Source organism: Cottoperca gobio, unplaced genomic scaffold, assembly GCF_900634415.1.
Source record: "Cottoperca gobio unplaced genomic scaffold, fCotGob3.1 fCotGob3_382arrow_ctg1, whole genome shotgun sequence".
Lineage (NCBI taxonomy): Eukaryota > Metazoa > Chordata > Actinopteri > Perciformes > Bovichtidae > Cottoperca > Cottoperca gobio.
In genome coordinates, this window is record NW_021166975.1 from 3,999 (window position 1) to 14,619 (window position 10,621).

Sequence of the window (10,621 nt, forward strand, 5' to 3'; positions counted from 1 at the left end):
CAACATGGTGGAACGACCTCCCTATTGATGTCTTCACAATTTCTGTTGCAGTCTGAAAACTCATCTGTTTCGACTGCACCTCGCCGAATGAGAAGAAAATAAAGTTCTTTGTATACTTACATTGGTTTATATAATGGTTTGGCTTATTTGTAGCTAATAGTTGAATTTGTATTCTATTGTTTCTGTATGTTGCACTTTTGTTTGGCTTATTTGAAGCTGTTGTTCTGCACTTAAAGGATTTCACCTGTTTGAAGCTGATGTACCTGCAAGATTCTTGCTGTTCGGAGTTGTATCCTCATGATTGTTTGCACTTTTTGTGAGTCGCTTTGGACAAACGCGTCAGCTAAATGAACTGTAATGTAATGTAATGTAAAATGTACCAGTCGTCCATAACTCAGTATTTGTTCAGTGAGTACATTGCCTGGGGGGTGGAAACTGTCCTTAAATGTGTGGCTCTTGTCTGCATGATGTAGCAGCAGCACGTGCTAAAGGCAGAGTGAAAATAGTCTATTGGGTGAAAGGACTTTGCCATGGCAACGATGAGTGTAAAGAGCTGTAAGGGCGTCTTGCAGGGGGCTAGTTTCTGCACCAAAAGGATCTGTGATGAGGATGAAGTGCTCACATTACAACAGCTTAGCAGCAGAAGAGCACTGACTCACTGTTTGTGATGTGCCAGCCAGGCCAGTGAGCGTCAAGCAGCAAAGCTCACTTTATGTGTCGTGGAGAGAGTGCACAATGCTTCAGCACCAAGGACAGATCCCCGGTACTGAACCCTCACAGACTTGAGTCAAAGTCATCTGTGACATCACTATACGTGCGTCTGAGCGCAGGAGGGTGAGGGCTCCTAGCGCTGTCGATAAGTGGGACAGAGCATTTGTGACCTCACCACTGTGAGGCTGATATTTCAGTATGGAGTCGAATGAAGTGGACGGGTTTGTTATTTGCATCGGTTGTAAAAGTAAAAGAGTTACGTCGGCTGCCATCATAAGACCAACAACTGCACATGCTCAGTGCTTTGTTTATTTCTCCTTTGTATACCTTAGTACCGGAGACATGTTTTCTGGTTGTCTCATTCTTGTGAATGTGATATCCCAGGAAACGCCTTGAGGACATTTCTTCAAATTTGGGACAAACGTCCACTTGTACTCAACGTTAGTTGCTAGCTCTGTGTTTGTCTGCCGTTAGGTGCTGAACAGGTAACGTTATTGTACAGTGGCACAGCTTTTTTACTGGATACAGCTGCCTGTTGCAGCCAAACACGGCATTATAGAAACATGAGAGGGAACCAAAGCAGTAAAGTTGTGGGTTGGAGAGCAAAACAATGAGCTGAAACTTGTCGTAAAGTAGAGGGGAGATGCAGATTCATGTGATAATTATCTGTAAACTCATCACTATGAGCGACCTCTTTCACATTATTTTTATTTCAAATATTATCAATTTATCCAAGGAAGCTATGACTCAATAAATGCTTACTGTCATAGTTGATGTTAAAGACTCCAAACATCTTTGCTCCTTACAACAGCCACCCACAAACAATAATCACTTGCATGTTTCCTGTCTGAGCCCACCAAAGACTGTTCAGACGGAGACGTTTGAGAGTTTTATCTTGGTTCATATCATTGATAAAAACCAATGGAGACCTTACGCAGTTCTCACAGACTGTTTTTAAATATATTTTTATTTCTTTAAGGTTTTGCATCTCTTAATTATTTACTTGATTTATGAACTTAACTTGTATTAAAAGGTATAGCAATGTGCAATGGACTCTGAAGTAAACAATTGCCTGGAAGATTATGAAATAAATATTGCAATAAAAAAAAGAAGAATAGAAATAGAAAAAGTTCTCACCCTTTTGCATCAGGATTGATATCTAATCATGCATGCCACTGGACTTTTTTTTAAGTTATATTTTTGGGCTTTTCATGCCTTTATGATGAGAAGTGCAGATTGTGAAAGGGGGAGAGAGAGGGAACGACATACAGCAAACTCCACAGGTCGGACTCGAACTAGTGGCCTGTGCTACCGGGACGCCCCATGATGACACATTTTAATTTCAAAATGCTACTGCTTCTTTTTGATTTAAAAAAATCTCAGCCAGACTTGTAAAATATAAAAAAACAGAAATTAGTTTAAATAAGTAACAATACTTGATCACACAGCCAAGTAATTACATTATTTGACTGAATGGATTAAACTATTGCTGATAAATTGTTAATCAGCTTCAGAGAACATATGATACACTGCACACCAAGTTGCTCTGTCTTTATTTGGGTTAAATTGTTGGCAACAATTTGTTATTATTGTTGATGCAGGAAAAGAAAAATAAACTTTCGGTCCCCTACCCCCATTACACCCACAATGCTCCTGCAAGTGCGCATGAGTTATTAATAGCAGCAGTGAGCAAGTCTTTGAAGCAGAGCGCTCACCAGTGTATGATGGCATGTGTTTTGAAATGGTTCCATCCACACTGCACAGTTTTCTGCAGTTGCTGAAAACCAAGCAGAGAATATGTCAGCTTCAGGCAGAAAATAGAAGGTCTGCATTGATTCAACGGGCAAATCTAATCAAAGCAGTGATTGCACAACACCGTTACACAACTCTTACAAACCCACTATTTATTACAACACAACGTCTTTAAATGTTGTTGTTTGAGCAGCTTTTTGAATATGAACAATCACAAATTAATTTGTGATCTTTTTTAAACTGTAGAATCTCCAGTTTAAAAAAGTAAAGAAACTGATCTATTCAACACAAGATTTGCTGTTGATTGGCTCCCTCAAATAACACTCCCCAACTCCAATCCAATCAGGTGAGAGTAAAGCATTTAAACAGACAGTTGTCCACAGGAGGCTTTTGTTGAACGATCAGAGAACAGATTAGGACTTTTCTGTCTTTGAGGAACTTTTACTAGGCATATTTGTGATACCATAAAGACCTCTGTGACACAGTGCACCACCAGAGCCTCCTCTACACCCTCCAAGAACTGGGAGTCTCAGGCTCTGCTCTCTTCCTGCTCGAATTCTACCTAAAGGACCACACCTACAGGGTAATTTGGAGAAGATCTCTGTCGGACCCTTGTCAACTCACCACTAGGGTTCTTCAGGGCTCCGTCCTCGGCTCCCTCCTCTTTTCTCTGTACACCAACTCACTTGGCTCTGTCATTCACTCTCATGGTTTCTCCTACCACAGCTACGCAGATGACACTCATCAGATTCTGTCTTTTCCCAGATCTGAAACCCAGGTGGAGGCACGGATATCGGCTTGTCTGGCTGTTATCTCTCAGTGGATGGCTGCACATCACTTGAAACTCGGGAGGCTTTGTGAGGTAACTTTGGAGAAGCCAGCAAAAGTAAACTAGATTTGAAAAATTATCTACCTGAAAAAACCCAGTCCAGTGTTGCTAACTCTTTTCCAACGAAGTAGCTAGCAGCACAAGCTCCAAAAGTTGCAAAATCTAACACCCTAGCTTTAAATGTTGATTTAACATGTATGTCCACAGTCAGGGATAATGATGACAGAGAGGAGGTGTAGCGTCACACACACAGCTTTATTCTCACACAGGTATGGTGATATCACAGGCACAGCTGACAGGTCGCTCTCCTGTCCACTGCTCTCCAGGCCGCGCTGCGTCGTGGCTGCAGAAGCGTCTCTGTCCAATCTGGAACCCAGCCTACTGCAAGAGAACAGAACCAGGCCATCACCATGCATTTATTATGTCACTGATTACCTGATTAGGTTCAGCTGTCTGGCCTCCAGCTGGGACACTCCTGTTTCTCCACAGCAGCCAGCGCCCTAACCACACCCCACTGCCACAATGTATTTTACACATCCCACCCTCTCACATAATTGTAGCTTCAGTTTATCTGTTTCCTGTTTTATTGTGTCACTCTCCTCTCGTTGCAGCCAACTTCACTTCCTGCCATAATTGTGTTCACTTGTCTCATCAGTCCTGCAGCCACCTCACCTTTTGTCACTCCCCTCGTTAGTCTCTCCCTTTATATTGCACTCCAGTCCCTTTGTCTGTTGCCAGTTCATCTTTGTTCTCTGTATCAAGCGTCCCAGCATGTTTTCCCTGTTGGATTTTGTTTCCTGTCTCCCATTGATCACCTGCGTACCGAACCTGTTTTCCGGCAAGTGAAGACTATTGTATTGAATTTAGCCCTGTGTCTGAGTCATGCATTTGAGTGCTTTGTGGTGAAGCGTACGGGGAAATATATTATACTGAAGAGTGGAACTCTCTACAGGAGGACGGAGGCAGAACCAGCAATAAATACACTTTATTATTCAAGCTCTGTCTGCCACCTTATCGCCTCTCATGCCTCCAGCTGTTCACAAAACTTAAAAGCACAAACAATGAAGCGAGCAGCTCTTAGTCAGCGTCAGAAACTGAGACTCTCTCGCCAGGTGAACGACACGCTTCCTCCCAACGGAGGAAAAAGCACTCTCGGAACACACAGCAGCCTGCTACCAGCGGGCCCTTAGCCCACAGAGATTCATTTTGGGTTTTTCATCCGTTCTGTTATTACGTCTTAACAATACTTACTCAAACGGGGATACAGGACCTCTTATATGATTCAACTGCTGACCTTTAATCGCCTCTCTCTCTCTGGAGAGGACAAAACCTTGTTCAACTTTCCCGGAACTGCTTTTAAACTTAATCCCCTCGGATCCTCTGTCTAAGTATAAGTGCAGAGTTTTGTACTGAAGGATCACTTCTTGTATTTATGAGGCTTGTGTTGACAATGTAAGATATGAGCTAGTGGACTGTTGTGATCACTTGGTTTTATTATCTCTCAGGCTGCAATTTGTGTAAATTACAAGAGAGGGAAGGGATATCATTTTGTCCTGAGGTATATAAAATATATGACTGACTTATAAATAGCTTACAGATATCTGTAACAATAAAACACAGAGCATGTGTAGCATGTATACAGGACTCTCCACATTATGCTAGTGTTCAATGAACTGTAATTATTTCTGCTCACTACAGAAATCCAGAGCTGATTTAAAGTATTTCAATTGTTTCCTTTTTTATCTTTGCACTTTCTTCTGTTTTGTTTTGGCTTCTATCTGGTGAATCATTTGCACAGTCGTTTGACATTCACACGTTGTAGATATGTCTGTATCTCGGCCAGAAGATGCACTGGAAGGCACTGGATTCCAAAAGGGTCATGAACGCTTCAGCTGCAGCAGCATGTCATCTCCAGGGGCCACATTCATAGAGCTTTATCTCTGCTTGTCCTGGGGGGGGAAAAGTGTTTTAGAAGCTCTTTAAGTGCAATGCATTTCTCTGTGTCCTATTTGAAGTGAGTTGCACATAATCATTTACATACAGTTTACATGACTAATGTAAAACAAACAATATCAAAATGCACCCAATTCACCTTTGATATGTTGTCACTTCTTAAATCCAAAGCTCTGTCGACTGTTCCCCGGCAGTTTCATGCTGCATTTGTAACATATCCGAACTTGAAAAGATTATTATAAAATGTATTTAACAACCTCTTATCAAATACTTTCTGTGAGGCTTCTGAGCTTGTCATTTCAGTTTATTGCTTAAGTCTATTTGTTATAATGTGATAATATCTTTCAAGATTAGAAATCATTCAAAAAGGTTTGCTCCCATGAATGAATGTGTTCTTCTTTATGGAAGAAATGTGGAACAGTGGTTAAGACAAAAGAAACCTTGTGATGCTCAGTCATTTCCTAACTATTTATTTAGGCTTAACTTTAAAAATAAATGCACTTAAGATTTTTTTTATTCATCCCAAAATAGTTTCTGGTTTCCACTTGGTGGAGAAATAAATGAAGGCAGACGACTTTTGGAATAGAGGAAGGAAAATCAGGCGTTTGGAAATCTTCATCTGCCCGGCATGCTGTCAGATTTGCCATCAAGCATCAGAGTCATAATGCTCCAGCTCCTGCATTAGTATATGATCAATCAATCAATCAACTCCTTATATGTGCAAGTTTAGTCTGCAGCTTTTATAGTCTGTAGCTTTTATAGTATGTAGCTTTTATAGTCTGTAGTGTAGCTTTTATAGTCTGTAGCTTTATAGTATGTAGCTTTTATAGTCTGTAGCTTTTATAGTCTGTAGCTTTTATAGTCTGTAGCTTTTATAGTATGTAGCTTTTATAGTATGTAGCTTTTATAGTCTGTAGCTTTTATAGTCTGCAGCTTTTATAGTCTGTAGCTTTTATAGTCTGTAGCTTTTATAGTCTGTAGCTTTTATAGTCTGTAGCTTTTATAGTCTGCAGCTTTTATAGTCTGTAGCTTTTATAGTCTGCAGCTTTTATAGTCTGTAGCTTTTATAGTCTGCAGCTTTTATAGTCTGCAGCTTTTATAGTATGTAGCTTTTATAGTCTGCAGCTTTTATAGTCTGCAGCTTTTATAGTCTGTAGCTTTTATAGTCTGTAGCTTTTATAGTCTGTAGCTTTTATAGTCTGTAGCTTTTATAGTCTGTAGCTTTTATAGTCTGCAGCTTTTATAGTCTGTAGCTTTTATAGTCTGTAGCTTTTATAGTCTGTAGCTTTTATAGTCTGCAGCTTTTATAGTCTGTAGCTTTTATAGTATGTAGCTTTTATAGTCTGTAGCTTGTATAGTCTGCAGCTTTTATAGTCTGTAGCTTTTATAGTCTGTAGCTTTTATAGTCTGCAGCTTTTATAGTCTGTAGCTTTTATAGTCTGTAGCTTTTATAGTCTGTAGCTTTTATAGTATGCAGCTTTTATAGTCTGTAGCTTTTATAGTCTGTAGCTTTTATAGTATGTAGCTTTTATAGTCTGTAGCTTTTATAGTCTGCAGCTTTTATAGTCTGTAGCTTTTATAGTCTGTAGCTTTATAGTCTGTAGCTTTTATAGTCTGTAGCTTTTATAGTCTGCAGCTTTTATAGTCTGTAGCTTTTAAAGTATGCAGCTTTTATAGTCTGTAGCTTTTATAGTCTGTAGCTTTTATAGTCTGTAGCTTTTATAGTATGTAGCTTTTATAGTCTGTAGCTTTTATAGTCTGTAGCTTTTATAGTCTGTAGCTTTTATAGTCTGTAGCTTTTATAGTCTGCAGCTTTTATAGTCTGTAGCTTTTAAAGTATGTAGCTTTTATAGTCTGTAGCTTTTATAGTCTGTAGCTTTTAAAGTATGTAGCTTTTCTAGTCTGTAGCTTTTAAAGTATGTAGCTTTTATAGTCTGTAGCTTTTAAAGTATGTAGCTTTTATAGTCTGTAGCTTTTAAAGTATGTAGCTTTTATAGTCTGTAGCTTTTATAGTCTGTAGCTTTTATAGTCTGTAGCTTTTATAGTCTGCAGCTTTTATAGTCTGTAGCTTTTATAGTCTGTAGCTTTTATAGTCTGCAGCTTCTATAGTCTGTAGCTTTCATAGTCTGTAGCTTTTAAAGTATGTAGCTTTTATAGTCTGCAGCTTTTATAGTCTGTAGCTTTTATAGTCTGTAGCTTTTATAGTCTGTAGCTTTTAAAGTATGTAGCTTTTATAGTCTGTAGCTTTTATAGTCTGTAGCTTTTAAAGTATGTAGCTTTTATAGTCTGTAGCTTTTATAGTCTGTAGCTTTTATAGTCTGCAGCTTTTATAGTCTGTAGCTTTTATAGTCTGTAGCTTTTATAGTCTGCAGCTTCTATAGTCTGCAGCTTTTATAGTATGTAGCTTTTACAGTCTGCAGCTTTTATAGTCTGTAGCTTTTATAGTCTGCAGCTTTTATAGTCTGCAGCTTTTATAGTCTGCAGCTTTTTAGTATGCAGCTTTTATAGTCTGCAGCTTTTATAGTATGTAGCTTTTATAGTCTGTAGCTTTTATAATCTGTAGCTTTTATAGTCTGTAGCTTTTATAGTCTGTAGCTTTTATAGTCTGCAGCTTTTATAGTCTGCAGTTTTTATAGTCTGTAGCTTTTATAGTCTGTAGCTTTTATAGTCTGTAGCTTTTATAGTCTGTAGCTTTTATAGTATGTAGCTTTTATAGTCTGTAGCTTTTATAGTCTGTAGCTTTTATAGTCTGTAGCTTTTATAGTCTGCAGCTTTTATAGTCTGTAGCTTTTATAGTATGTAGCTTTTATAGTCTGTAGCTTTTATAGTCTGTAGCTTTTATAGTCTGTAGCTTTTATAGTCTGTAGCTTTTATAGTCTGCAGCTTTTATAGTCTGTAGCTTTTAAGTATGTAGCTTTTATAGTCTGTAGCTTTTATAGTCTGTAGCTTTTAAAGTATGTAGCTTTTATAGTCTGTAGCTTTTAAAGTATGTAGCTTTTATAGTCTGTAGCTTTTAAAGTATGTAGCTTTTATAGTCTGTAGCTTTTATAGTCTGTAGCTTTTATAGTCTGTAGCTTTTATAGTCTGTAGCTTTTATAGTCTGCAGCTTTTATAGTCTGTAGCTTTTATAGTCTGTAGCTTTTATAGTCTGCAGCTTCTATAGTCTGTAGCTTTCATAGTCTGTAGCTTTTAAAGTATGTAGCTTTTATAGTCTGCAGCTTTTATAGTCTGTAGCTTTTATAGTCTGTAGCTTTTATAGTCTGTAGCTTTTAAAGTATGTAGCTTTTATAGTCTGTAGCTTTTATAGTCTGTAGCTTTTATAGTCTGTAGCTTTTAAAGTATGTAGCTTTTATAGTCTGTAGCTTTTATAGTCTGTAGCTTTTATAGTCTGCAGCTTTTATAGTCTGTAGCTTTTATAGTCTGTAGCTTTTATAGTCTGCAGCTTCTATAGTCTGTAGCTTTCATAGTCTGTAGCTTTTATAGTCTGCAGCTTTTATAGTCTGCAGCTTTTATAGTCTGTAGCTTTTATAGTCTGTAGCTTTTATAGTCTGTAGCTTTTATAATCTGTAGCTTTTATAGTCTGCAGCTTTTATAGTCTGTAGCTTTTATAATCTGTAGCTTTTATAGTATGTAGCTTTCATAGTCTGTAGCTTTTATAGTCTGTAGCTTTTATAGTCTGCAGCTTTTATAGTCTGTAGCTTTTATAATCTGTAGCTTTTATAGTATGTAGCTTTCATAGTCTGTAGCTTTTATAGTCTGTAGCTTTTATAGTCTGTAGCTTTTATAGTCTGTAGCTTTTAAAGTATGTAGCTTTTATAGTCTGTAGCTTTTATAGTCTGTAGCTTTTATAATCTGTAGCTTTTATAGTATGTAGCTTTTATAGTCTGTAGCTTTTATAGTCTGCAGCTTCTATAGTCTGTAGCTTTTATAGTCTGCAGCTTTTATAGTCTGTAGCTTTTATAGTATGTAGCTTTTATAGTCTGTAGCTTTTATAGTCTGTAGCTTTTATAGTCTGCAGCTTCTATAGTCTGTAGCTTTTATAGTCTGTAGCTTTTATAGTCTGCAGCTTTTATAGTCTGTAGCTTTTATAGTCTGTAGCTTTTATAGTCTGTAGCTTTTATAGTCTGCAGCTTTTATAGTCTGTAGTCATTTTTTGCAAAATATGTGACAAACAGATTTTTCTGTTTACCTGCTTGATTAGTTTTTATTATCTCCATTCAAAAGGTAGCAGAATAAAGAGTGATTGTAATATGAATAATAAGGTTTGGGTCATTCTGATACCTGAAGCACCTTAGATCTACACACACCAACATGAAGTGAAATGTGACTCACGCCATGTTAATTGGTATTTGTTTGTTTGTGTCTTAAGGGTCATAAGGTTCTTGCAGTTTGGGTTATCTATCAGTAAGTCATGTTTTTATTTGTCTATATGCCTATAATATAAGGATTGTTATGTAGGATTTTATTGTACAATAAATATAGTCACAGATGAATAATCAGACTGTCATTGTAACACTTCTTGTTTGAGAATCAAGGGCTATGCTAATGAATGCAGATTATTCAAATATCCCAACATATGTAAGTTAGCATCTGGTATTTTCTAAATGCTGGGGACCCATACTTTACATTTCTAACTCAAAACTTTTGGTTAATCAACATTTCACAATAGGCTTCTATAGGCTGGCAAATAGACTAATAAGTTAAAATTCCTTTTGAAAAACACATTTTTTAAGATGTCTCAACAAAGAAAGGAGGTGTGGGTCTATGTGTCCAACCTTTCTTGCTCCACGGACCAGTTTCATGTAAGACAATATTTTCACGGACCGGCCTTCAAAGTGTGGGGGGGGGGGATAAATATGACAAAATAAAATTATGCGACCGGCATACAAACAAATATAAAAAACTACGCTTTACGCTGAATTAGTGGGAGCCCTGAGCTTGTGTCTCTGCAACGAGCCGGTCCAATATGGAGGTATAAATTCTTCACCAATAGTAAAAGGTTTCTTCTCTTAGCAATACACTTAGTTCTACCGGGCGACCATCGAGAGCGTGCTGTCATACTACATCTCTGTGTGGTATGCTGGATGTTCAGCTGCGGACAAGAAAGCCCTGCAGAGAGTGATTAGGATGGCAGAGAAACCCGTTGGCTGCCCCCTGCCCTCTCTGGAACACATCTCCACCTCCCGCTGCCTCAGCAGAGCAAACAAAATAATAAAGGACAGCTCTCCCCCAGGTCACAGACCTGCTTTAACTTTAACTTAACACTAAGTATGACGCTCTCAGTGCACTCGCATTAGTTGATGTGGTGACCATCAGTAATTGCTTCTGTCCTTCTTGTTCATGTTTTTTTCTTTCAAAAAACTCCAAGCGTTTGTC

The 10,621-nt window shown here is 38.0% G+C and overlaps 2 long non-coding RNA genes across 2 annotated transcripts; one reads left to right on the forward strand and one right to left on the reverse strand.

Annotated features, from left to right (window-relative positions):
• Positions 1 to 2,247: 2,247 nt before the first annotated feature.
• On the reverse strand, positions 2,248 to 3,615 carry LOC115005867 (uncharacterized). Its single transcript, XR_003831993.1, has 3 exons — positions 3,558 to 3,615; positions 3,088 to 3,329; positions 2,248 to 2,488 (listed from the first exon to the last, which is right to left on the reverse strand). It is a non-coding gene; the product is annotated as an uncharacterized LOC115005867 (long non-coding RNA).
• LOC115005868 (uncharacterized) lies at positions 2,875 to 3,624 on the forward strand. Its single transcript, XR_003831994.1, has 3 exons — positions 2,875 to 3,046; positions 3,229 to 3,325; positions 3,562 to 3,624. It is a non-coding gene; the product is annotated as an uncharacterized LOC115005868 (long non-coding RNA).
• Positions 3,625 to 10,621: the final 6,997 nt, after the last annotated feature.